The sequence below is a fragment of the Camellia sinensis genome, chromosome 11, assembly GCF_055761805.1.
Source record: "Camellia sinensis isolate YWXY chromosome 11, ASM5576180v1, whole genome shotgun sequence".
Taxonomy (NCBI): domain Eukaryota; kingdom Viridiplantae; phylum Streptophyta; class Magnoliopsida; order Ericales; family Theaceae; genus Camellia; species Camellia sinensis.
Window position 1 is genome coordinate 131622484 of NC_138971.1, and position 26091 is coordinate 131648574.

The following is a 26091-nucleotide window of genomic DNA, read 5'->3' on the forward strand; positions in this document are numbered from 1 at the left end:
AGGCGTATGAGGCTGGGAAGAGCGCCGCCCTCGACGATTACGTGGAGTAAGTCCCCAAATTCGAGAATCGGGAATTCAAACACGGCTGGCTCAAGGCCCTTGCTGCTGCTGCTAATGTGACATTGGCTATGCCGATTCCATACGAGCAAGTGGATGTTGAGCCGCTGGAGTCTGACTCCCAGGATTAAATTTGGCAACGGTTTTGTTTTAGGATTTTGAATGTATTCTTACAGCTTTTCATTTAGTAGTTTTCATGTATTGCTACAGTCATAGTTTTTTGCTAGGCATTTTCATACGAACTTGTAGCTTTTTGTTTTTAGTAGTTTTCATATGTAAAATGGCTACAATTTGTGCCCAATTTACTAGTGAAAATTTCCTTTGTACTTTGCTATTATTTGTGCTAAATTTTGCTATTGATGAAAGGTATTGTTTTTTGCTATGTTGGATAAAACATTCATGTGTGCTTGTCGATTGGATAATTAGGCAATTTTAATATCAGATTAATAAATCCAAATGCTAATCCAAAAACTAATTGAGCAAATTTAACTCCAAAAAGCCGAATGCTAATAGTTCGTGGAGTGGTTGTGGCACACATCGATCGGCGTTGGGCTCAAATGCTTGGCCGATCAAATTAATAAATCTGCCCTTGCCCCAGCTAATGCATGAACTCCAAAAAGCCGAATGCTAAAAGTTCATGGAGTGGCTGTCGCACACATCGATCGGCGTCGGGCTTAGATTCTTGGCCGATCAGATTAATAAATCTGCCCTTGCCCCAGCCAATGCATGAACTCCAAAAAGCCGAATGCTAAAAGTTCATGGAGTGGCTGCGGTGCACGTCGATCGGCATTAGTCTTTTAGAGTTTGGCGTTAATGGAATTGCCTCGGGGGCGCTGCAAGCCTTAGAAATAAATAAGACGGACTCTTCGCGCCAGTGACTCCACTTATTGTGTTCAGACTCGATTTAAAGCAATTTGTTGCGTGAGGTTAGATAAGTGCGAATGTCAAATAGACTGTTCTTCAACAGCAAATGAGAAGCGCGATCATTGGCTGAGCTTGACACTACAATGAATCGCAGTAGCGAACCCATCCATATGGGAGGTAGGACGTCCAAAGAACGGGAAAAACGTCAGCCTCCAAGTCGTCGAAGTAGATCACCCCGAAAGGAAAAACAGCAACGGGGAAGCTCCCCACGACTGCGATCAGGAAATGAGGCCACCGCGATGCCGCAACTGTTGAGTTTTGCGGTTTTTATGGGGAATAAACCGATGACGGAGGCAGACTCTATTGTCAACGACCCAGGTGTAGCGGTCGAGTTTGCTCGACAGATTTTTCCGCCGGAAGTCCAGCAGTCAATGGATGGTCGACAAGATTTCGAAGTATTTCGAGAGGGCATCCACAGGGTGGTGAAAGGGCTGTATACAGCTTATGAAGTCGGCATGTGCCTGCGCGTCACGCGGCGAGAAATAGAGAAAAATAACGAACTCATTCGAAACTTAGAGGCTCGCGCAGAGAGGACTGAGCATGAGCTTAGGGAACTTAGGAAAGCTCAAACCACCGAGCTGCGTGCGACAGGTCAATCCAACCCGATCGTGGGGGAGAGAGTAACCCAACGGCTGTTGAGTCACACGATAGCCGATCGGGATACGGCAAGCATGTTTGCCATGGAGAATGCAAGGGCCGTGGGTTATGTGAAAGGCTTTCAAGATTGTCGAAGAGTCGGGATAGATAAGACCAAGGAGAAACTCGCAGAGGAGGTGTGCCGATGCGAGAATCGGGGCTTTAGGCACGGGTGGATTAAGGCTCTCTAAGCCTCAGAGGCACTTCAAGGAGCTGGAGTTGAATCGGTGTCGCCATTATATCATCATCACGACTTTCCTTTTAACACTTTCGAAATTGAGAAGAGCAATGACGAGGGCGATGCCGAACAGAACTAAATGAGGGCGTTCTAACACATTGTAAACATTCCAACCAAACGACTTTCTTTGTAAACGTTCCAACATATATTGTATTTATTGGATAGTCCAATAAAATGTTCTATTTTAAACGTTTGTGTTTGATTTTCTATGTTTATATACCTAATTAGGCATTTCGTTTCGAATGTTTGCATATTTTAATTGGTTATGCGGTTGTGCTGGCCCAATTTATTCAAGCATTTCATTCTCAATGTTTGTATGCTTAATTTGTTTATGCGGTTTGCGAATCCTAAACTTAATCAAACATTCAATTTGTTTATACAGTTTTCGCCGGCTCAACTTAACGAAGCATTTTAGCTAGACTTAATTAGGCATTTCGCCGCCTTAACTTTTGTGTACGGCTTAATTTGTTTTCCTTTTGACGTTGAGTTTTTGAATGTAGAGTCTTATTCGGCTCATAAGTGCCATTGGCATTTACGATGGCGCTCTGAATACAGAATCTTTATCATCCCAAAGGCGTTATGAGCCGATGGGGCTCCGAATCCGGAGGCTTTAACGTGATATCCACAAAGGGCGCTCTGAATCCGGAGGCCTTATCGGCCCAAAGGCGTCATGCACCGATGGGGCTCCATATTCGGAGACTTTATGGCCAATCGTGATATCCGCGAAAAGTGTTCCGAATCCAGAGGCTTTATCGGCCCAAAGGTGTCATGCGCCGATAGGGCTCCGTATCCGAAGACTTTTGGGCTAATCGTGATATCCACAAAGGGCGCTCTGAATCCGGAGGCTTTATCGGCCCAAAGGCGTCATGCGCTGATGGGGCTCCGTATCCGGAGACTTTTTGGCAAATCGTGATATCCACGAAAGGTGCTCCGAATCCGATGGCTTTATCGGCCCAAAGGCGTCATGCACCGATGGGCCTCCGAATCCGGAGACTTTTTGGCCAATCGTGATATCCACGAAAGGCACTCTGAATCCGGAGGCTTTATCGGCCCAAAGGCGTCATGCGCCGATGGGGCTCCGTATCCGGAGACTTTTTGGTCAATCGTGATATCCACGAAGGGCGCTCTGAATCCAGAGACTTTATCGGCCCAAAGGTGTCATGAGCCGATGGGACTCCAAATCCAAAGACTTTATTACTCAATTACGGGATGAGAAAACGAGAGACTTTGCATTGCAAAAATGAGGTGTACATGGTGAACTATTCAGAATAGGTATCATGCCCCACAAGTCGGGTCAATGATAAAATTTGCGTAAATGCGTGGAATTCCAAGGCCGTGGTAGACTCCTTCCTAACATGTCTTTGAGCCGATATGCCCCTACTCCTGCGATCGAATCAATCTGATAGGGGTCGTCCCAGTTAGGACCCAATTTTCCATCAGCCAGTTTCTTGGTAGCTGGAAGTACCTTCTTCAGGACCAACTCTCCTGGTGTGTAGTGACGCAGCTGAACACGTTAATTATATGACTTAGCAAGCTACTGCTGGTACTGTGCCATGGACGCAAGGGCACAGTCTCTTCGTTCTTCGATCATAATTAGATCCAAAGCCAGCATCATGTCATTTCAGCCTATATCAAAAACTTACGATTTCAGGGTTGGATGACTGATCTCTAGGGGTATGATCGCCTGGGTTCCAAAGCATAAAGCAAACGGCATTTCTCCAGTGGATCGCCTCGGCGTAGTTCGATGAGCCCACAATACACTCAGCAATTCTTCGACCCATTTGCCTTTAGCTTTCTCCAACCTTTTCTTGATGCCGTCCAAGATGGATTTGTTAGAGTCTTCGGCTAGACCATTGCTTTGTGGGTAAGCCGGCGTAGAAAAGTAAGGCCGGATACCGTACTTGCTGCATAGCTCTCGGTAGACGCCGCAATCAAACTGGGTGCCATTGTCTGAGATAAGAGCTCTTGGAAGGCCGAATCACGTGTAGACATGCTCTCGGGAACTCTCCGACATCCACTCGCACCTACGAGAAGCGGCGCCGATCTCGTTTTGTTCCGAGCTACTACAATTCGGACTCAAATGTCACGGTTCTGAATCTAATCTCACAATGTGTGATGTGAGACCGATAAATCACCAAAGAGTCCAAATCCGACAAATCGTTTTGGAAAAATGATTTTTAGAAAGAAGTGCCAAACATGGACTGCTTTGCTAGATACAAAGTCGCCACCTAAATATTTTATTTTGGAGAAATTTAGGAAACCCTGACTCGTGCCTAAGGCCACGTGTCCATCATCACCAAAGTTGCCTCGGCTCGGGAACTTGGGTACGAGAGGAGAAGGTCATGCAATGAGCACCCCTGCTCTCCCGATCAAAAATCGGCCTGTACTAAGCATGATATTTTGTTTTTGAAAACACATGTGCTCTTATTCCGGTTAATTAGCTAATCTTTACTACGTGATGCGCACAACAAACAAGTATAGGCTAGATTGCCTAATTTGGAACAAAACATTGCATATTTGTTTGAAAATGGTTTGAAGTTTGCTACTCGTAAGTAGGCTAAATCGAGGATTTGAATGAATTGTTCCAATTCAAGTAATCCACCCTTTACCCACAGGCATTTAGGCAGTTAATCAACTAATCAGTTAGCCTCATGGTAAGCATGCTTTCATGGAAGCATTAGCACACATGCAATATACTAAAGCGTAAACACTCACAGTGTACTCCGAGCCAAAACAGAGAACTAGTTAGAAATCATGCATGATCCTAGTTCATGTTAAGATAGCTAATGCAACACATGCGAGAGTGCAGCTAAAATAGGCTCGGCTATTCTAGAATGGCATAGAAATGCAACTTGGTACATGTACTCAAATAGGAATTAAAATACAATGCAATTAGTATGATGCGCCGAGCCCGGTGCATGCAAGACAGATGAATGGATGCACGCATGCAAGCATAAGGTATGCTAAATGAAATATGCCCTAAAACTAACCATCATAAGCGGTTAAGTAAAAGGGAGAAAGAAATGGGAGTTGGAAGACATGCATCACACACACGCACGCTTATTATAACATTGTGCCCTCTCGAGGGAGGGACCAAATAAGAAGCTAACTAGATAATCTAAGCTAATTAAACTAATTATTACACAACGAATTAGTTAACTGATCCTAGTTAACTAATTATTACAAAACAAATTGAAATAGCTAAACGCATTAACTCTTAAAATACAGAACGAAAGCTTAATCTAGCTAAGTAAAGAAGCTAAATAAAGCAGTAAAATAGGAGGTTCTCAGAGGGAGAAGACTAGATGCATGCCCGGTCGCGTCGCTCGAAAATCCGTCACGATGGCCCATTTTGCCTCTGTTTGCTATTGCTTCCAGAACAGTGCACAAAGTTTCAGAAAGCTGAAACTCCATCATGGGAACCTGTGGGAGGGTGGCCGACCACTTTTGGTCTCTGCAGCCACCTGCCAACCACTTTCTTTGTTGAAAGCCAGAAAAAGTGGTCGGCCAGCTAGTTTTTCTGGCTGGCCAACCAGTTGTTGCTGCTGAATTCCAGTTTGCTGCAACAGAGAGCAAGTAAGGGCATGGCAATGTATTTGTAAGATATGTGTGCACAACCACCCTCCCTATCATGTCATGAGCTCAAGGGAGTGTGGTTCTCGACCCTCGGGCCACCAATCACGCATTTCAATGCATGATGGCCGAGAGGCGAAGTTGCACAATTCAATGTAAACTGAATGCACAAGTAAACACATAAAGCCTAAAACTCTATCACGTAGGATCAAGAGCGTCGGTGACCGAGAATTGAGGCACGTTTCATCACTTTAAGTATGAAACGCCTCTCGTTTCTCGTGCTCGGATTAACACCTAATCCAAGCAAATGCAAAACAAGCATGGCATACATAATGCGGCTCAAGCATGCAAACATACAATGCAACTAGAGCATGCAAACATGCAATGCAATAAAACAAGCATATGAATAATATGCAAGGGACAAGCATGGAAACATGCAGGGCAACATAACATAGCATACTCAATGCTCGATGGCATGCCTGCTCAATGCAAAGCAACTTTAGATTCTAAATACAATGTAATGCATGCATGCACAATGCAATGCAACAAGGGCAACTTAGCAATGTTAGGGACATGCATACTCAATACAAAGAAACAATTTGGCATGCACCATGCAAATAACCACATGGCATGCACAATGTAATGTAAGATGGCATACTCAATGCAATAAACAATAAGCATGCAAAAAATATGTAAGTAAACATGCTAAATGGGCTTAAACCAAAAGTGGTAGACCTCAGTCATGCCAAAATTAGTGGCCATAATGATGAAACAAAGGCAAAAAAAGAGAAGGTAAGCATGCACAATGCCATGGCCAACCAACTAGGCCTAAGAGCATACCTCTCAAGAGGGCTCAAGGAGTGATAAACATGGAAGTGTGACAACACTAAATGCACTGAAATAAGGTATGAAATGATGTCAAATCATTCACACAAAGCAAGCATAGCATGCAATGGTCCTAAAGCCTGAGAGCTAATGAGGAGGACTACAAAGGAGGCATGCAATACATGGCAAAAATGCATGAACTAAGCATGGATAGAGCTCTAGTAGGTCAACACAAAGACCTAAACATGCTGAGATGAGGGCTCAAATACCTAGGCAAGATGGCATACATGCTAGGCCATAAAAAAGACAACAATGTACAACACTTAAAGGCATTCAAAGCATGAAAGAAGTGGGAACGTGGCAATGCTAAAAGCTCTGAAATGAAGTATTAAATGATGCCAAATCATCTAAGTAGCTCAAAGATAGCATGCATGAGTCAACAAAACACAAAGCTAGCAAGGCCAATTGCACTATAGCTATACAAAGAATGAAGCATATGGCAAAGGCAACCCAAAATAGTCCTAGCACATGTCAAAATGATACTAAAACATGCATGGAAGAAAGCCAAAACAAGGTATCATGAAGGGCATAAGGCATGGTGCATACAAGGCAAATAAAGTGGATTACACCACACCTATTAAGACCAAGCATTGGATGACTTAACCAACAAAATTCAAAATTAGATCATGGCAAAATAATCCCAAATAAGCACTGAAATGATGGCTCGCAAGCTAAGGCATGAAGGCATACACAGTGGTTAATGTTAAGGCATAAAGGGGCCAACCCTCCAACGCATTGAATGAGTGATAAACACGCAAGTGCATGGGCTGAAATCACGTAATAAATGATACCAAATCATTCAAATAGGCTAAGTAAAGCATGCTAGTGGACTTGACACACAAAGCTAACAAGCTAGATAGAACCATAGCCATACAAAGCAAATCATGCATGGCCAAAACAACCAAAATTAGAGCTAAAGCATGTTAAAACATGGACAAAAGCTTCTTGAAGTTAAACCAAAAGCATGCTAGAATGACATGTTAAATCATGATGCATGTTAGGCTAATTCATGGAAATGCACTACAAGTGCATGGAGCATGCAAAGGCCAACCAAACCAAACCAAAACAGAGTCATGACATGGCAAAACATCACCAAAAATATGCTGAAATGGGAACAAAACAAGCTAGAATGACATGCTACTTCATGAAGCATACAAGACTAGTTTATGTGATTTACACTACAAGTGTATTAGGCATGCAAGGGATGACCAAACCAAGCAAAAATAGTGGTAAGCCTCTGTAAAATAACCACAAATACATGATAAGAACAAGCCAACACAAGCTTAGTAAACATGCTCAAACATGAGGCATTCAAGACAAGTACTGAAGATAGAAGGAGTGGGGATGACCCTCTCCTATTTGGGACCTCAAAACACCCTTCCCACCACTGAAATTCCTCTGAGTTTCAGTGGTGAGAAGGCCAGAACAAGGTGGTCCCAAAGCTTAAAAAGAAGGCACAAAAGCAAGGCCAAACAAGGCCTAAGAGGGGGTGAACAACCCCAAATACAAAAGTGACCTTAAACAAACTTCTTAAGCATGCAAAAATAGAACTTTTTCCAGTTAAGAGCTAAGCTTAAAATATTATGCAAATAAGGCTAAAAGCTTAAGCAAGAATGGGGGATTTAAGGGTTAAGGACTCACCCTTGAAGACTTTCTTTACTACTGCAACTCCAACAACCTCTTTGTGCTCAAACCAGCCCAAGAACACTAAAAACAACTTCAAGAAGCCTCAGAAACACAAGCAAGGTGTTTGAGTGTGTGTTTGTGTACAAAAGTATGACAAATCTACACTTTTAAGGCACAAAACAAGAACAAAAGAGAGATATACATACAAGGCTATATGTATATCTCAAGGGAGATTTTTCTGAACCTAGAGGATAGAGAACAAAAGGCAAATCTTCTCCAAGAAGCTAAGGCTCAAACCAATCCCTCCATACACGTGTATGGAGGATGGCTCCGGTGTCCTCCAGCTGTGCCAACTGGAGGAAAATATCTCCAAAAAGGGGCCAAAAAGCAGCCGACCACTTAAAGTGGTTGGCCAGCTACAAAAAGTGGTCGACCGACCACTTTACGTGGTCTCCCAAAAATGAAACTGGTCGGCCATGGTGGGAGACAGTCCAGAGGATGAAAACAAGCAAATGGTGTGGTGGCTGACCACCTTTGATGGTCCAAAGACCAGGGAGACCAGTTGTCAGACCAGAAAACTGGCTGGCAGGAGGAAAAGTGGTCTCCAAGGGGAAATACTGGTCTCCCACCCTTGTACCACCTTCCAAACAAGGAAAACAAGGTTTGTACCAAAAATAAACCAAAACGGATGCAAGACGAAAGTTCGGGAGGCAAAGCGCGCAGCCAGCAGCCTCGAAAACTAGCTGACAAGCACCAAAAGTGGTATATGACCACAAAAGTGGTCTGCCAGACCACAGTGTTCCTCTAGGCAGAGGCAACAAGGTGTGGTTCAAAAACCACGCCAAACGGAGAACGTTAAGCGGTCCCGAGACAAGGCGCGCAACCGAACGCTTCAAAAATCGATAACTAGTCTCCAAACGGGAAAAGTGGCCTACGACCACAAAAAGTGGTCTACAACTACAAAGAGATGATTTACAAGACCTCTCCCTCCCTCCGGGAAGAGAAAACAAGATTCGGTCCACAAACTGAGCCAAAGCACAAAGAGTTCAGAGGCCCGGAGGCAAGACTCTCAGCTAAAACTCCGGAAACTCGAAACGAGCACAACATGCGCAATCACCAAGCGCTCAATCGATGATGTCTGAGTCTTAAGGTCGGTCAAAAATGGGATGTCTACATCGCGTTATGATATTTCTCCACACAAAGCGCTTAACATCAGCATCTCGAATGTGCGTTAATGCCTCCACTTCGACCCATTTTGTGAAGTAATCTGTCACGGCGATCAAGTATCCCTTGTTCCCTGGGGCCCTCGGCAATGGTCCTACAATATCAAGTTCCCACTGGGCAAACGACCAGGGACTGGTGATGGAGCTTAACTCTTCAGTAGGCAGATGGGTTAACGGGGAGAACTTCTAGCACTATTCACATTTCTTCACATAGCATTCAGCATCAGCTCTCATTGTCAGCCAATAATACCCTTGTGTTATAGCTCGATGGGCCAAAGAGCGCCCGCCAAAATGGGCACCACAACTGCCTTCATGTATTTCAGTCAGAAGCTCTTTGACTTTGTCTGGGTGTACACATTCCAGGTATGGACCAGAAAGGGATTTTTTATAAAGCTTTCCTTGCGGATTCAAGTAGTATCGCAGGGCTTTGTTTCGCAGCTTGTGCGCTTCTTTTTTGTCAATTGGGAGCTGTTCGGAATATAGGAATGTAGCAATGGGGTCCATCCAACTCGATCCTGACTCTATGATATTGACATGGATTTCCTCCGAAGGGCCAATGCTCAGCTCCAGGATGAAACCTACTTCGATGGTCCGCTTAATCTCTAAGTTAATGGCGGAGGCTAGGCAAGCTAGGGCGTCTGCATGTGTGTTCTAATCACGTGTTATCTAATTCAATTCATGATGGTCAAATTTGGCCAGCAAGGCGCTAGCTGATTTCATGTAAGCTGTCATATGGTCATTTTTGGCTGCGTACTCCCCCTTTAGCTGATTAATCATCAATTTTGAATCGCAAAATACCAACAAATGCCGAGCACCCAGAAGGTGTGCATTCCTCAAACCGGCTAGAAGGTCTTCGTATTCAGCCTCGTTATTTGATGCTTCGAAGCCGAGTTTGACAGCCTACTCAATTATTGCGTCGTCGGGAGCCATGATTACTACTCCGGCTCCGCTGCCCCGTTGATTGGATGATCCATCACAGTACAACTGCCAAATGTCCCCAACATAAATTCTCCAGTTCGGCTTAGGTTGAACTTCATCAGACTTGAAGTCGGCAAGACCCCCAATGAATTCAGCCACAAAGTCGGCAAGCATCTGTCCCTTGATTGAGGTTCTAGGTAGAAACTGAATATCATACTGGCCGAGTTCAAGAGCCCACTTTGAAACGTGTCCTAATGCTTCTGCACTGCGTAGTACTGATCGGAGGGGGTAATCTGTTAGCACCCCGATGCTATGCCCCTGGAAGTAATGCATCAGTTTTCTTACCGCCATGACTAGGGCTAAGATGAGTTTTTCTAGTGGAAGGTAGCATGTTTTAGCGTCGACCATTGCCTTGCTCACATAATACACTGGCCGCTGCTCCACCAGCTCCTCCTTTATCAGTACGGCGCTGATGGCCCGATCGGAAACTGCCAGATACAAAATGAGCGGGTTACCTGCAGAAGGTGTTGTCAAGAGTGAAACTGATCGGAGGTAGGTTTTGAGGCCGTTGAAAGCAGATTCGCACTCGGCGGACCATTCAAAAGCCTTGCCTTGCCGTAGTGTACGGAAGAATTATCGGCAGCGATCTGTAGACTGACTGATGAACCTGTTGAGTGTGGCGGCCATCCCCATCAACTTTTTAACCTCTTTTACTGAACGAGGGGAGCCGAGCTCCAAGATCGCTGTGATTTGCCTCGGATTGGCTTCGATTCCTCGGTGGTTGACGATGTAACCCAAGAATTTGCTAGAGCCGATTCCAAACGCACATTTGGAAGCGTTCAGCTTCATTTTGTATTTGCGTAAGATTCCGAATGTCTCTTCCAGATCGGCTAGATGAGTTTGCTCTTCTTTGGACTTAACCACCATGTCATCAATATAAACTTCTATAGTGTGGCCGAGTTACTCCTTGAACATAGCAATGACCAGTCTTGGGTAAGTTGCCCCTGCACTTTTTAGCCCAAAAGACATAACCTTATAGTAGTAGATTCCTCTTAGGGTGAAGAATGCGGTCTTTTCTTGGTCCTCCGGATGCATGGCGATTTGTTGGTAGCCTCTGTAAGCATCGAGGAAGCTCATACGCTGATGGCGTGCCGTCGCATCTACAAGTTGGTCAATTCTGGGTAGTGGGAAACAATCCTTGGGGCAGGCTTTGTTTAGGTCTGTGAAATCAACACACACTCGCCAAGTCCCAGTTTTCTTCTTCACAACCACAGTATTAGAGAGCCACGTAGGGTAAGTCACTTCCTTGATTGCCCCGATGTCAAGCAACTTGTCAACCTCTTCAACGACAGCGGCAGTGTGCTCTGTGGCTAACCTCCATCTTTTCTGAATGATCAGCTTGCATTTAGGGTCAACATTCAAACGGTGCTGCGAAATAGACGGATCTATACCCGACATCTCATATGGAGTCCATGCAAAGACATCAAGGTTGCTAAGTAGGAAGGAAATTAGCTGCTATCTGTCGTCTTGATTCAGGGATGCGCCGACCATAAAGAACCTGTCTATGTTTCCGTCGATTTCAACTCGATCTAGGGCTTCCGTGGCCTTTTCACTTGGGAACCGCCCAACATCGTTGAGGCTCTCCCGATCTGGCACCTCAATAGAATTTACTTGCAACTTCTTTGTTGTCTTTCCAGCAAGGAGATAGCATACTTGTGCCGACTTCTGTGAGCCACGGATTTGTTCAATGCCACGTTCTGTCGGGAAGCGTAGAAGCTGATGATAGGTGTTTGGCACGGCCTGCATAGTATGCAACCAAGTTCGCCACATGATGAGATTGTACAACGATGGCAGCTTGACGACCAAGAATTCCACATCCACTGTTCGGGAACCCGCTCAAACGGGTAGTGTGATTTTTTCCCAACGGGTACTCTGGATTGGCATTGAAGCCGAATAGTGGATAAGGGGCCGGGGAGAGATCCGATTCGGAGGCCGAGTTTGGTAAATGTCTTGTAGTACATAACCTCCGATGTGCTCCCCGGATCAATGAGTACGCACTCAACTGTGAATCGGTTTACACGTAACTCAATTACCAAGGGATCAATATGGGGAAGTGTCACTCCGGCCAAATTTGAATCATTAAAAGTAATGCTTGCAGCTTCATGGGGCTGTTTAGCCGGAGTGAGTTGATTTTGAGGGTTGGGATTCAACTGAATCGTATGCACCGCGGATGACATTGGCAGGTTGTATATCATGTGGATCACGCCGAGTGAAGGGGAATCATGTCTTAAGACTATTGCTTTGGTTGAGTTGCCTTTTCAGACGTACTGCTGTAGCCAACCATCTTGTACCAATTCTTTCAAGTGATCCTTCAATGCATAACAACTCTCAGTATCATGGTCATGGTCCTTGTGATACTCACACCGTCTATCCTATCTTCTGGTGTTAGGAGGTCTTACCATTTTGGACGGCCATTTGAAGAACGGAAAGTGTTGGACTTTGGTCATAACCATGCTGATCGGCTTTGTCAACTCAGTATATTTCTTGTCGGCGCGTCTTGTGTGCCTGCTATCAACTTGCAATTGTTCATTTGCTCGGTGGGAGCATTGGTCGCTTGATCAGCGGGAATCCCGTCTCTTGTCTCGTTTAGCCCGGTGTCGTGGTTCAGGGCTCTAAGGTGGTATAGAATTTATTGGCTGAGAAAATTTAAAAGGGGCCGTCTTGTTGGCCACGTTTCCGGCTTTAACTCGCAAGGAGTCATCCTCTACTTTGCAGTATTCCTCGACTTTCTTCATCAACGACCAGACTGTTTTGGGGGGTCTTCTAGTCAAAAAACTGTAGAGAGCACTGTCAGGATGCAAACCCATTTTGAAGGCGGTGATGGCCATGGAGTCATTGCAAGCGTCATCAACATGATTAAAGCACTCCCAATAGCGCGCCGAATACGCTCTTAGTGTTTCTCCTGACTGGATCTGCATTGCCCAGAGAGAGTCGGCCTATTTCGGCTGGACCTCGTTGGTGATGAATCTGGCCCTAAAGGATTTCTGTAATTGATGAAAGCTTTTAATCGAAGCCGGCTCCAGTATATAATACCACCTGACAGCCAATGGTCCCAAACTGCTGGGAAATATTCAGCACATAAGGGCCTCGTCATTTGCATGCAATGTCATGGCCTGCTTGTAATGACGAATGTGATCGGTGGGGTCTGATTTTCCATCATAGAGAGTGAACAATGGGGCTTTGAACTTTTTGGGCAGAACCGCCCTGGCGATCCGTCGTATAAAGGGATCATGCTGGTCTTCTTCATCTGAACTGTTTCTTCTGCACTTATGCCTTATACGTGGACTCTCTTTAGAGGAACTAGAAGTTTCGGGTCGTCCCTTCTTCTTAGGCTCCGGGGATAATGAGTCGGAGTCGCTATCAGTGCTTTGTTGTCGGGCTCGAGGTCGTCAACCACCTACCCTCAGAGGTCGTTCCAGATCTTGGCGTACAGCTTGTTTGGACTTTGCCACTTCCAAGGCCAAATCCTGACGGAGACATTCGTTCTCAGCGATTATGTTCTCCAACCTCTGTTCGTTTTGCTTTGCTTGTTCCATGATCGCTTGCATTGCCTCATGCTCTGAAGTCGAGGGTGAGGCAGTGTTCAAAGCGCGTCTTGCGGGGATAATCTCCGGTCCAAGCATGTTTGTTGGAGTGAGGTCGTCTCTCTGCGTGGTTTCATCAGTGACTATCGGAGGGTCTTCCGTTACGCCCGCCATGGATGTATTTGAGTATTCCCACAGACGGCGTCAATTGTGGAGAAGTGGTTTGGAAATACTCTCCTGATCCTGGGAGATGCTCGTGATCCTCAGCTAGCCACCTGAAAAAGAATTAACACTCCAGTTGGGAGTGCCGAAATTAGCACTCCGCTGGATAAGTAAGTGTATACTCTCTTGATTGCTTGTATCTTAAGTTAAACATGCTAGTTCTCACGTACCTCTTTCTAGCTGATGTTCTTCTATTTATATCTTTTCTTTCTTGGGCCTCAGGATTGGGCCCACTTTCAATTTGACATTCGGCTTCTTTCGTAGCAAACCACTTTTTACTCAGCCCCTTGCTCAACCGGCTATATGGCCGAGCAGGGCAGGATTTGAGCGTGCGAGACGGTGCCGAGTGCTATATATTTCGACTCCTAGTTCGACTATTCGGCTTATTTACGACTTCCGATATTCGGCCCCCCACACTGCCCAGATTCTTTTGACTTGATCACCATATTGTCAATGTATACTTCAAGATTCCATCTGATCTAGTTACGGAACATTTTCATGATCAGCCGTTGGTATGTAGCTCCGACATTCTTCAGACTGAAAGGCATTACTTTGTAACAAAATAGTTTGACGGGTGTGATGATAGAGATCTTTTCCTGATTGTCCCAATGCATTGCAATCTGATGGTATCCCCAATACCCATCTAGAAAACTTATCCTTTCATGTCTGGACGTCGCATCGACGAGTTGGTCAATTTTTTGGTAAAGGAAAGTTGTCTTTGGGGCATACTCTATTTAGATTGGTGAAATCCACACATACCCTCCACTTGCTATTCGTTTTCTTTATGACAACAGTGTCAAACAGCCATTCCGGATATTGAACTTCTCGAATGGCGTTTGCTTCAAGTAACTTAGCAACTTCCTCTTTGACAGTTTCCACATATTAAGGTGTAGACCTTCTACTTTTTTGTATCAATGGTCATGAGTTCGGACTCGCATGTAACTTGTGGCTTGTTACCCTAGAGTCAATACCCTTCCATTTTATGGGGTGTCCAAGCTAATATATCCTTGTAACGGAGCAGGAAATCCACCAACTGACTTTTTTCTTTAGGGGTGAGATTTTTTCCTGTGAGGAAGAACCTGTCTTCATCGTTGGGATTAATTTGCATTTTTTCAAGTTTTTTAGCACTCTTATCTCTGACTTGGGGTTCAGCTTCCTCTTCCAATCCAGATGTCCCGAACTTCTAGTGGCTTCGTTGAAGACACAACCATACATCGTTTTTCCATCGTTTGATCCCCTCGGATTGTCTTGACACCGTTAACCTCTGGGAACTATAGAACTTGGTGGAAGGTAGATGGGACAGCTTCCATTTGGTGGAGCCAACTTCTGCCCATTGTGGCATTATAAGGGGATAGTACATTAACAACCTGGAATTCGACTTGGTAGACTGTCTCTCCAGCCCTAGCCGACAAAATGATTCGTTCCAAGGGAAATACTGGACTTTATTTGAAGCCATAGAGTGGCGACTCTCGGCGAGTAAGGTTTCAGGAGACAATCCCAACTTTTTGAAGAGTCCATAGTACATGATTTTGGCTAAACTGCCCTAATCGATCAGTGTCTTTCTGACAACAAATTCCCCGACTTGTAGTGTCATTACCAGGGCATCGTTGTGAGGATGGTGTACCCATGTCAAATCCTCATCAGAAAAAGAAATCTTCATTGATGAACGAACCTTTTTTGCAACTACCCCTAATAGGGCCATTATTTCTTTGCGGGGTGTTGGAGTTACTTCCTGACTCATTCCCCTTTTTGTAGGAATGGGGTATAACATGTTGAAAGTTGTTGTGGGTTGTGTTCCCCACCTTTATCTCTAATCTTCTTCTTCCGATCTACAGACGGGTCAATATAGGATTGTAGGTGCCCGCTTTGCACCAATTCCTTCAAAAATTGCTTTAACGCTTTGCAGTCCTCTATGAGGTGCCTATGATCCTTATGGTAGAAACAACTTAGTCCTCGATTTCGAAGGGATGAGTCGCCGATCATTGGGAGTGGCCAAGAAAAGTAAGGCTTGTTCTGAATTTTTGACATCAGGCGATATATCGACTCATTGAAAGTGGTAATAATTGCTCGGAAGACTTCTTTTCAAATTTTCAGCTAATCGGCAATTGGATTGGACTCCTTCCTTTTGCTGTCAGAAGACTTTTTCTCGTCTTTTCTTGGAACCTTCGTCGGAATCTGAGCAGGCTTCGATTCTTCGATGCCTCGTATGTCGTCTTCGATTTTGCAATGCTATTCCACTCATCTCATTAAACTCCCCACATCGGTCGGTGGTTTCTTTATTAGGGACAATCAGAGCTTGCTCTCAAGCTGCAATCCTAACTTAAATGAGGCTACTGCTAGCTGTTCATTGCAATTATCGATCTCATTATAAGCCATCCAATACCTGCTGGAATATTCCCGTAGCCTTTCCATATCATCTTTCTTCATTGTGAGAAGCACATCAATCTCTTTTGGTGGCCGACTGTTGGTGATAAACCCTGAGACAAACGCTTGCTGTAGTTGTCCCCAATCCATAATGGATCGGGCTTCCAACTTATAGTACCAGCGTAACGCCATTTCCCCTAAACTTGAGGAGAACATTCGGTATGATTAGGCCATTGTTGTTCCATAATGTCATGGCCTGTGTATAATGTTGGATGTGGCTGGTCGAATCCCCTTTGTCGTCATACAGGTTGAATTTTGGCGAGGTGAACCTCTCCGGTAGATCTGTACTATCTATTGCTCGGGAGAATGGGGATGCTAAGTCGTCTGTGAAAAGTTTACGTCGAACGGGCTTTAGATGTCTCCATGTTCGACCGTCGAGCAAGTTCGCATGTCATTCTCCAGATTGTCCGGAGAATCCTTTCTGGTCACCTAATGCTTCTTTTTTTTTTCGTGTCTGATCGGGATTGCTGCTAGCTATTTGGCTTGTGGCTTGATGAAGATTAGTTCGCCTTTGATTATTGGCAGTTCTGGCTCATTCGCCAGGCTTTCTTCGGGTCATGCGTAGTTCTTCTTTGAGGGCCTCCACCTCCGTTATCAGTCGTTCAACGAGCCGGCCCTGTTGATTTTTAAGGTCCGGAAGAGGAGCTATTCGAGCTGAATTTTTTCTAGTATATCCTCAGTATTATGGCCGTAGTTTTTCACTAGCCACATTTTCAATCAGAAAATTTTGGGGATCAGTTGGTATCTCGTCTAGAACGGGATGGGCACTCATATTTTCTTGAGATTCCCACAGACGGCACCAATTGTGGAGGATGAAATTTTTCTCCATAGAGAAATCAAGATGAGCTGCTCCTCCTAGTGCTCTGTAGAAAAAATACCAAGATGTCGGGAGGACCCTCCGATGATCAAGTTAGAATATAGTTTGGATATGATATATCTGAAAGGAAAAACTTAATTTGTATTTGTGTATTAATACAATTTTTGTTTCTTACTTTTGTCATCCTTGGTTCTCCTTTTTATAGTGTCGATACCTTGCATTTGGGTTGTTGGATGATTGTCTTGATCCAGTGGTATTTTATGCCCCCGGACACTGGTCAAGCAAGTGGACAAGTTGTCCTGATTTGCTATTATCGGAGCTGTTTTATTTTGGATGGCCTAGATTTAGTTCGGACACAGGCTCACATCCTCGATCGTCAAATCTTACTTATCGAATGATCATGTTGCCAGGATATATTGATCTCATATCCTCATCTCTATTAATTCTGATCTCCGTCGTCAGTTACCAACGGATCCAAGGGCTTTCCTTTGTGTTCCGGATCTCTTCCCGGAAGGCGATCTCATTCAAACTTTCTATCACGTGACTTTGTTTCTTTAAGAAGGACCTATCAAGGGTTTGGACCTAGCCCTTATTCGGAGCTTGCTTTGGCTGGGTTAAAATGCTTTGGGCCATATATCCATTCCCTTGGGCTTTGGGTCAACGTTTTTACCCTCCATAACTTATATACAATATCTATGAATAATTCAAAAAGAATATTAAAGAAAAAATCAGTACTCCACATAATTAATTTATGTATTTTCTTTTTAATACAATCACAACATATATATAATTAATCTTTTAAATAAATTTTGTGTAGTTCTATTTTTAAATATTTTTTTTTTCAAATTAATATAAAAATAAAAATAAAATTAAATAATTTGTGGGGCATTCGATCGAAAAGTGTAAATTCAAATTTTCTTTACCCAAGATTTAGGTGCTTAAATACTTTCTCTAAAAAGCCAAGTTTAAGCAAAATGACAAGAAACCTTGTATACACGCTTATCACAATCACACACACACTCTCTCTTCCTTTCTAAACCCTAACCCTTCTCTCTCTCTCTCTCTCTCTCTCTTTATCTCTATGCTACTCTGTCGTTGCTTCTTCCGTCATGCTCCTTCGCTCTTCTCCGTAGATGATCCTTCCCTATCCTCCTCTATCGTTTTTGTCTCCAGATCAAGTTACGAGCAGAGATCGAGAGACCTGGACCAGCATTTGATGATCTATCTTTCTCTTGCACTGCTCCGGTGGCAACAGTTACAATCACATTTGTCAGTCTCCGATGCCGTGGAAAGCTTTTGATGCGAGAGTTGACCGGACTGTTTCGGTGTGTGAGAGTTGTTTCGAAGGATGTGATGGAGTGAAAAGGTATAATGTCGATGAGGAGAGCGACGGAGGGGATAATGAGGAAGGAGACAATCAGGTGATGCCATGGTGATTGACGTCGCCTTCTCCTTCGACTGAGAGTTCCTCAAGCAGTGAGGAGTCCTCGAATAGGTTCGTTAATGGCGATGGATTTGTTTCTCGTTAAATTTTTTTCAAACAATCGGAGAAACTCAAAGTATTCACTCAGCTTCTAAGGTTTATGGTCCTAGTATGCTTCCGGCCCTAAATCTCATCGGTGACGTGGTTTAGCCGAACATTTGTCAACTCGGTTCGGTAAGGTGGACTCGAAGACGGCATCCTTGTTCGGTCCCCTAAAAACCCTAGGAGGATTGTCATTAAGCACACTATGGGCATGAAAAGCGATACGCTTACTTTCCTGGTAGACCCATGAACAGCGGTCATTTTGAGATCCTAGTGGTATGCAAATTGTTTTGTTGCTTTCCCTAGAAAGGAAATAGTGGACTTAATTCATTGTAACAAACCTAATTATTTTGTGATTTGAAGAAACACAAGTGTTTCTAATTTTCATTTTTTTCTTTTCCTTCAAAGTTCCTGGTGACTGAACTTTTCATCAGTCAAATTTCTAGTCAGTATGTGATTGATTTATTGCTAATTTCTCAGTTAATTTTTTTTGTTTTGTTTTTCATTAGTCAATTTTATTCTAGTCATTGTAGGTATGTATATCTGTGAGTATGTGTATGTATGAGATAGATATGGAAAAAAATGATGTTGATGATGATGATTGCAATAGATAAACAAAAAAGTTGACACAAATTTTCAATAGATAGATAGAATTTATGAGAAAAATTGAACAGATAGTCAAGAATTTTGAACAGATCGATAGAACTTAGGGGAAAAAAATGAACAGATGGTCAAGAATTAGATATATCGAACAAATAAATAGGATTTATGGGGAAAAATGAACAGATAGATAGAATTTAGGAGAAAAATTGAACAGATAAATATGAATTTAAACAGATAGTCAACGAAAAGTCAAACAGATAGAGAAAAAAAAAGTCAATGGATAAAATTAGAAGCAAAATGTCTTCTAGGATTTCTCACAGTTATGTCACAAAGCGTGGACTTCTCACCAATAAAAGATATTCTAACCTAATACCTTACATCCTTCTTAGATTGGGTTTATCACTAATTTTCTCTAATTAGAATCACTTTTAGCTTTATATTACTAATTCTTTTTCTAATTTAACTATTAATTTTAATATCAAAATAAGTGTTTATTTTATTATCTTATAATTTAATATATATCACATAAAATCATTACATGATAATTACACTTTTATAGCACAATAGAACTAAAATTATCAAAATAAACAAATAATTTAACTGAATTTATTATATATAAGTATTCAAGTAACACTTTTATAGAACGATAAAGCTAAGATTATTAAAATAAATAATTTCAATTAAAATTTTATTTTATATAGGGGTGACCATTGGTTCAATGGTTAAGACTTGAGATCACCACTTTATGCCTTCCAAACACACATCAATGTATACTAATTGGGTGTTATTTTTAAAATTTTATTTTAGATTAAATTAATATTATTCTTTTGTAACACATATCACAATGTAAAAATTATTACATTAATTAAAGTTAACTCTATTGTGATTTTATGTCAGAATCATATTTCTAGAAGTGATTTACATACACGTGTCGCATCTAATTTGATACTCATTGACTAAAATAATAGAACTCAATTTTTTTTTGGTTAAGTTTTTAGAAGACCAATTGATAAATATCAAATGATAAATAGTGTGGAGTATTATTTTAAAGAATAATGATTTTTTTGTTATATAGAAAGAATGATGATTCATAAAAAATAATTGTGTATATTTAAGGCACCTATTAATATTTCCTGAATAATTTTTAATACTGATAATACACCTTCATGAGCTCTGCCAGAAAAGATATGCAAGGCTAGAATAAAAATTTTGCAGTTATCATGATATGTCACATAATTAATCAAAACCCCTTTGAGAACTATAATTGATAAGGTTATAGAGATTTTGTGTTTGATTCTTTTTGACAACACTGTTTATGATTTGAATTTGTAATTTTTTATGCATCATTATAAATAACTCTTACGATCTTACTGATATAAACATAAATTCTACCTTTGGGTCAATCCACCTTAAGCACTTTTTCTTATAATAAAATATTTAAATATTGTCATATAAAAATATTATAATAGATCATAATCAAACTCCACTTGAAGTATAATTAAAGACCTAATGCACCACTTTAGACATAACCAAAAACATAAGAAATTAGAGAAGACCTTTTTGATTAATAACCAAATCAATACACCATGAGTTATTACCAAATCATAATTTGTATATTATAGAATTTTTCGTTGTATTTATTTTTTATTTTTTAAAAAATATTTTAATACAAGTGAAATCCATGATTTTTGGTAAATTTAATTAACACAAATGAGGATTTGATTTCAGTTTAAGAAAAAACCTTCTTTTTTTTTTAACTTTGAAAGAAATTATTTTTATAAACTTATTTTATATAGGATCATCACACACAGTGCCAAAAATTTTCATCAACCACTAGCAAATCTGTTTATATTTGACTTTTAATTGTAAAATTTTTCTATACATAAAATATTTAAATTCAAAATCAATTTTTTATGAGGCATTTACACACAAGTCCTAAATTATGAACTTAAGTCCTACGGTAATGCTGGGGGCCCCCAGTGGGGGGTGACCCCCAGCACCCCCACCTCCACGTGGGAGGCTGCCAATGGCTGAAAACCAAAAAAAAAAAAAAAAAAAAGAAAACAGTTTTTGGGCCAATCAGAAGGGACCCCAGCACCCCCACTGGGGGTCTCATGCATTTTTCTAAGTCCTAACCAAGATTTTTTTAACCTTTAAGTCTCATTAAATTTTTAATAGTCGGAATTACCCATCAAATAATGATTGTTCATTATTTACGATTATCTATGAAGGTAACATAATGATTTCACATTTATTTTGATTTCCAAAACTTTAAAATATCAACTTTCAAATTTAAAAAACTAAAAACTAAAAAAAAATTATGTGAAAAAAAAAACTAATATGTTTTTTTTTTTTTTTTGAAAAAATTGAATTATTTTTTTGTGCAAAAATGAAAATTTTGTGTCTATAAAAGAATATGATGATGGAACATTAGTGTGCAAAACTGAAAAAAAATAATAATAAAAAAAATTTAAAATTAAAAAACTAATAATGTTCTAAGTTTTAAAACTAAAAAAAAACTATTAATGTTCATAGTTTTATTAGATAGTTAAATCAAACCAATAAATAGAAAGACAAAAATGTATAATTTTATGCTCTATTTTTTTCTTCATATCAATTAGTGAGACAATTATCTGGAACATTACTATGCAAAATTGATAATGTTCTTACTTTTAAAAATTGAAAAAAAAAATGATAATATTGTCAGTTTTACTAAATAGGACTTATTGGTTTAAAAAATCTTACATATGACCTAAGCTACCATAATATTTATAAATAAGACTTTTAAGTAATTAACTCATTTTTTATTTTAAAAATAAATTCTCGTACATCGCACAAGTCACCTACTAAAATATATATATATATATATATATATATATATTTGATATTGAAAGTTGGGATGTGTTGTAGTCTTCTAACTAAACCAAATAAAAACAAATACTAAGGCCCTGTTTAGGAACATGCTTTTTTAGTAATTGAGAAAGTAATTTGTGTGCAAATTGTGCTGAGCTACGTGGACTTTTCTTTTGTAGTTGGGCCGTGAGAAGACTTATGCAGATCGATCTTGGACCGAGCAATCCCTGTGCAATCATAAGTGTGTGGCTTGGGCTTAGGCTTGGGCTTAGCATGTGAAGGCAGTCCTTTATCGGACCGGAATATAGTTGATAAAGAAGGCCGAGCTATGAGTTTTTCGGCAAAGAACCATCCAGTTGCTCGGCTTCGGGTCGTGTGGTCCGGGTGACAAGGGATTGAGATAAGTCAGCTCGGTCAGGCGTGTTTATCCGAGTATGAGGGAGTGGCCATCTCACTTGGCTTGCAGTTATGAGGGTACTCTAAGGATAAGTATTATCCCTAGGCATGGGAATCTTAGCAGACCTTTGCTAAGGAGAGTTAGAATTTTACTAGGATCGTGTAATGCATAATCCATAAAAACTCATGACATAATCTATGCACAAGTATTGCAATTCTTACTCTCAAATATACAAAGTTTATTGTCTATTGTCTAATTGTTGACTTAGGCATTAGAAGGGTTTTTGACACACACCCGATAGCTGCTCACATTTGTGTTTTCAGGTAGTAAAGCGACGACGTTTGGAAAAGTGCAAACTTAATCAACAAAGATTATACGAGAAGTTTATTCTGTGCTCGTACAATAACTTTTTAACTTTTTGACTAAAATATGATGTAAAAAAACTAGTATGTTTGAAATGACTATTTGATTTTTATAAAAAAAATGTGCAAAAAGTAGAGAGACAAGGAAATTTTTGACTTTTTGATATAAGTTGTTGAGTTTTTGATTTTTTCAGTGACTTTTTAGCTTTTAGGCTAAAAAGTGATATTACCAAACGAGACCTAATTCAACTACAATTCACCTTATTTGATTGATTTTTTTTAAATTTCTTTTTTTTTTTTTTTGAAAATACTAAAGTCTAATTTGATAAAAATAAAAAAAATATTTATTATTTTATATGGTTTTTTCTCCTTCTTTGGAAAAAAAAATAATTTTAAAACATTTTTTTAGTATTTATTTTCTCATGTGGCCAAACAAGGCAAGAGCACTAATTTGAATCAATCAGCCCGCGCCCGCATGAATTTTGGTGGATTGATGAAAAATATCGTCCAACGCTTTGTCATGGACCCTAGTAAATTTTGGATAAATTTCATTATTTATACTGTCAATTTTAATATTATTTTTGTTTTCCATTTTTATAAAGATTTGCATCTCTACAGAATTCAATTCCATCAAATCAGTGAGTTTTCTGTGAGAATTAATGTGAGTTGAGAATGATGGGTTAGTGAGTTGCGTTGCAAGGATAAAACCGAAAATCTGACCTACTAATTTGGAGCACGGTTTGTTTGATATTAGGTACAATCCATATCACCAGCCCATAAGTCTCCAAATATTTAGGGTCCCATTAAGTTGACTTAAATACCATTTAGTCATATTGACCTTTTAAATGTATTAAAAATATAATATTATATGTATCAATAAGTGTACTGACTAATATACTTTATTAATGATGTAGCATAATTTAAAAGGTTTTTGACATTTGTAATTTATATAATGAGTGTAGTCAATAATAATGTCATAACTAGTGTTGGTACACTAGTTAGTATATTAATTGATTCATGTAACACCACCAATTAATAAATCCTCCATTACCTATATTATCCTCATTAATTTATTACTCCTTATATATTATCTTTTTTCTGTAATATTCTCTTGCTTTCTATCAATTCTCCATGAAGCTTTTCTCCTCTCTCTCTCTCTCTCTCTCTCTCTCTCTCTATCTACCATTTCTCTAAAGAGCTTCAAACCACCACTGTCTATTGCCACCGTCGTTATACCATCACTGTCGCCATAGTCGTCCATCCGTCACCGACCACTGCCACCACCACCTCATTATTCAATCACCACCATCATTCATCAATAATTTCTATCATTTTTTTATCTCCACCACCACTGATTTGCACTTCGCCATTGTTGATCTATACTATATAACCTTCGATCTACTCGCCACCATTACCGATCCACTACTACCGTTCATGAACCACCACTACCATCACCAATCTACACCATCATTGTTCAGATCTAGCTATTTACAATATCGATATAGTATTGTAGCCATCTTCATCATCAAGATGTAGCCATTACATGGTCGATGGGCCTCTTTCTAGTGAGATCAGGTCTCTCTCTCTCTCTCTCTCTCTCTCTCTTTACTATGTGATAGATCTCCATGAATTTGTTGGTAAAGATCTAGTCAAACCAAATCTATTGTTTGTAAAATTTATATAAATCTACAATGGTAAATTTATTAGTGTTACTTTTTTTTTTTGTGTGTTTATGTGTGTGTGTGTGTACAAATGTGTGAATGTGTTTGTGAATGAATGTGTATGTATATGAGTATGAGTGTAAGAGTGTAAAAGAGTACTGATTAAATGATCTGGTTATTAATCAATGATAAATTTATCACTGTTAACATTTATCTCTATCTTCCTCCATCCCTCATTATTTTTCTTAAACCAAATCAGCTGCAAATCATAGTTTAATACATCAGTGATAAATTTATCACTGAATAATCTTAAATTCTTGTATTGATTTGTGACGGTGATGATATATCTAGCGATAAATTTATCACTAAAAAATGTGTCAATGTCAATGATAAATTTATTACTGAATCTGCCTTTGATTCTTTGTGTTGATCTGTGAATGTGAAGAATGACAAGAACTTCTAGGAAAGGTTCCTCATTCCTCTACTTCATTCTCTTCGTCATTGTTCTTCTCTTTTTCTCTTGTTGCCACCAAATCTGAGGAGGTGCTGGCGGTAGTGACGGGTTGGAGATGGAAAATTACCAAAAAAAATAGTTGAAGGTAATTGTTGGAGGTCAACGGTGGTTGCCAACAGTTAGAAGTGGTAGTCAGTGGCCAAAGATGGTCTCCGACAACCGAAGATAATAGCCGGTAGATGTTGGTGATAAGGTGCCATGGGAATATTAATAGATGAAAAAACAAACAAGACTTGTAAGTAAACAAGTCCAATTAAGGCTTGAAATATTATTCCCATGTTAGGACCTATTAGTTAATTACTAATAGTACTAACTGTTAGGACCTATTAGTAGTTTACCTAAATATTATTTGATTCACATTTTTAAGACTTAAACTCATTACTTTCCTTTTAAGTGTGGTAAACGCAAAAATAGGCCATGAGAAACATATATTACAATTTGAACAAAAATAAAGCCCAAAGTTTCTCAAGCTTCAAACTGCATCTTTGACCTGATGAATTTTGGTGCAACATGGTAAGAGGGAAGAGTAGTCCACTTACAAAACCGCAAGTGTCCAAAAATAATTTTTAGATTTGAAATTCAAAAACTGTTTTAGTTTTTTAGCCTCTGTATTGAGTAAATTTTTTTCATATTTATTTTCTTTACTTTTTAAATTCACTTCATTTAGATGCATTTAAAACGTAAAATATTTATGTTTAAAAATTTCTTCACAAATACAATTTTCACTAAATTTAAGTGGATTTAGATAGGTTTATTGAAAAAGTTTTAAAAAAATTATTAAAATATTAAAAATTTCACCAAGACCAAAAAAAAAAAAAAAATGAAGACCAAAAAACTCAAATACAATTTTCAAAAACTAAACCAAACACCCAAGGGCTAAAAATATTTTGTCTAGTCTGGCATCCTTTTTTTTAAGTCTATATTAAACAGTGAATTTTAAATTTATGTGAACATAATTTTTTTAAAAATTAGAAAACAAGTGTTTGGTGTTTCTTAAAAAGAGCATTGTATTCAAAAAAATTTCTTCCAGAAAACAATTTTCTGGGAAC

General features: G+C 40.1%; 1 protein-coding gene across 1 annotated transcript in view; it reads right to left on the bottom strand.

The window, feature by feature from the left end:
- LOC114283890 (uncharacterized) overlaps positions 1 to 26091 on the bottom strand; it is a 167821-nt gene that overhangs the window by 122755 nt on the left and 18975 nt on the right. The window lies entirely within an intron of this gene.